This window comes from Chelonoidis abingdonii, unplaced genomic scaffold, assembly GCF_003597395.2.
Source record: "Chelonoidis abingdonii isolate Lonesome George unplaced genomic scaffold, CheloAbing_2.0 scaffold0896, whole genome shotgun sequence".
NCBI classification, from domain to species: Eukaryota; Metazoa; Chordata; order Testudines; family Testudinidae; genus Chelonoidis; species Chelonoidis abingdonii.
The window spans coordinates 3,007-6,211 of record NW_027425157.1 but is presented as its reverse complement, the minus strand read 5'-3'; the positions used below and the strand labels follow the sequence as shown (position 1 = coordinate 6,211).

Genomic DNA, 3,205 nt, shown 5'->3' with positions numbered 1-3,205 from the left:
GCTGCTGTTCTGCTGTAGATTGGTAGGCAACATCAGCCTCTGATTAGTGCAGGAATAAGGTCCCTTGAAGTTCTCAGGCCACTTGCCTGTCTGTGAGGGTCACCATTTAATCAAGACTGGCACCCGGGGGACTCAGGAGATATCTAGGGTCCAAAGTACGAGCTTCTACAGCTTGAACTGAACAGCCAGGCTGTATAACAGCCACTGGAACAGCCTCCTATCCTCTAGGTGCGGCACAGAGGAGCCTCATAACACGCATTTCCCATGAGTGCGACACTGCACAGTTGCAGGGGTCAAGGGCTCCATCTGAGCTGGAGTCACCTCCCTCAGCCAGGAGGACAAGATATCACAGATAGTTGTACTAATGTAATGGCATGGACTCTACTGGAGTTTATTCTCTGTATGGCCCCTTCTCCTCTCCCCTGTCCCTGCACATCCATAAAATCACAGAGTCACAGAGTTCAAAGCCAGAAGGGACAAGCAGATCATCCAGTCTGACCTGCTTTATGCCAACACCACTCGGCACCCACAGACCAAACCCAACAACTGAAATTAGACCAAAGTGTCACAGCCCTCAGGAGATTAAATGGTTCTGTGCTACTGGCAGACAAGAGAAGAGACTGAGGGGCACCAGTGCCCGAAGCGCCCACAATGGCAGAGAAATGATTGAGAGACTCCCAGAAAATCCTGGCAAGTGACAACCACCACATGCTGCAGAGGAAAGCGACCCCCACCCCTCAAGGTCCCTGCTAATCTGAATACGAGGGAAATTCCTTCCTGACTCCCACACAGTGATCAGTTAGACCCTGATCATGTGGGCAAGAACCAGGCAGCCAAGCAACCAAGAGAGAGAGATAACGTCTCAGTGCCACCTCAGAGCCCTGGCACAGCCCAACCAATGTCCCATTTCCAGCTAGGGCTGTCCCGAATGCTTCAGTGATTAAAAAAAAACAAAAAACCCTCCCAGAATACACTGGAGGAGGAGGAATCCCTTCCTGACCCCTGCCAGTGGCCAGACGGAACCCCGAAGAACGAGCTTTTAGGGACTTAAGACATACACCGCAAGTGACCCACAGGGTTGCTGAGCCCTGCCCCCCAGCATCACAAGCAGCCCAGTCATACAATCCCACTCGTGACATGTGTCCAGGTCGCTCTTAAAAGTAATTCAGTCATTTGCCTCCACAACTGCTATTGGGAGGCTGCTCCAGAAGTTCGTCCCACTGGTGGTTAGAAACCTCCCCATAATTTCTAGCCAGTCTTTCCATCTCTCACACACCCGAATGTGCATGTGAGCCAGGCAAACACAGTCTGGCTTCTAGTCCCCCTCTAGTGGTTAGGCCACACAATGGTGGTTTATAAGACAATGGACCCAGTCCCCAGCTGGTGGCAATGGATACACAGCTCCATTGGAGGCAGTAGCTCAGATCCACAGATGCTGCAAATTGATTTAGTGCCACCAAAGTCAATGGAACTACACTGATGTGCTGAGTATCAACCCCAAATGTCTTTCTCAACTACCCAGTCTTACTCCAGTCTGACTCCTTTGATTCCAATAAAGCCACCCCTGATTTATACACACAAGCAAGAGAACTCCAGTCATTGTTTTCACTGGCCCATGGATGGATGCAAGTGAGCCAAGCAGTATAACAGGTATTGTTTTGGCACGGAACAAAAGTCTCTTCCACTGTTTTCGCACACATACTTTACACCCATTTAACTCCACAACTGGGCCAGATTTTCTACTGGTGTAACAACTCCCAATTGCAGCAGTGACATCAGCGGCTAAGGAGTTAATCTGGAACTGCATTGGTGCAATTTACTCCAGATTAGAATCACATTTGGACAGCTTTTCTACTGGTGTGTATGCAGCAGCTGTTGGATTTGCATGGAAATCAGAAAGCTGTTGTGTGCAACATTAATGAACATAAATGAAATACTACATAAGCAAACTTTTATTAGATAAAGACAGAAAATGAATTCTTGGTGAATTAGCTACACCCAGTCAGTCTCCTCAGGGCAGCTTTCATCTCCTTGTTCCTCATGCTGTAGATAATTGGATTCATGATTGGTGCAATACAGAATAGAGAACAGCCATCACAAGATCCAGAGCAGATGGGGAGCTGGAGGTGGTTTTCAGGTAGGCAAAGGCCCCAGTGCAAACAAACAAGGAGACCACAGTGAGGTGAGGAAGGCAGGTGGATAGGGCTTTATGCCGGCCCTGCTCAGAGGGGATTCTCAACACTGATTTGAAGATCTGAACATACGACACAGTGATAAAAATAAAGCAGCCTAAGACTAAACATACTAAAGGCAATAACCCAACTTCACTCATATATGAGTCAGAGCAGGTGAGCTTGAGTAGCTGGGGATCTCACAGAAGAACTGATCCACCATGTTGCCTCCACAGAAGCTCAATGCAAATGTGTTCCCGTGTGTAGCACAGAGTGAGAATCCCACTGATCCAGGCACCAGCTGCCATTTGGACACAAGCTCTGCTGTTCATCATTGTCTCATAGTGCAGTGGTTGGCAGATGGCGACATATCGGTCATATGCCATGACGGTAAGAAGGGCAAAATCCTCTCCCAGCAAGAAGATGAGGAAAAAGACTTGAGTAACACATCCAGCATAGGAAATGGACTTGGTGTTCATGAGGGAGTTGGCCATGGATTTGGGGACGGTGACAGAGATGAAGCCAAGGTCTACAATGGACAGATTCATCAGGAAGAAGTACATGGGGTGTGAAGGTGGTTGTCGAGGGCTACAACCATGAAGACAAGAAGATTCCCCACCCATGATGCCAGATAAATCACTAGAAACACCACAAAGTGCAAAATCTGCAGCTCCCGAACTTCAGAGAATCCCAGGAGAAGGAACTCAGTCACATGGTGGTTCGTTGGACATTTTCTTTCTCAGGACATGTCTCAGGATGTCTGCAGAGGGAAGAACAAGGACAAGGGCCAGGATTAGATCAGTAAAAATAACTCTCCTTTTGTGAAATCCATCTTAATTTCCTTGAGTCAGACCCTTAGCTTGTGAAGATTGGTGTAATATGGGAATGAGGATGGGGAAAACAGCCCACTGACTCCAATGGAGTTACTCCTGATTTACACTGGGTGAGAGAAAGTAGAATCAGCTCAATGGACTCCAGTGCAGTTACTCCTAATTTACACCAGGGTGATGGAGAGGAGAAATAGGAACAATTGC

General features: G+C 47.9%; 1 pseudogene; it reads right to left on the bottom strand.

The window, feature by feature from the left end:
* Window positions 1–1,988: 1,988 nt before the first annotated feature.
* LOC116830639 (olfactory receptor 14A16-like) lies at window positions 1,989–2,905 on the bottom strand (annotated as a pseudogene).
* Window positions 2,906–3,205: the final 300 nt, after the last annotated feature.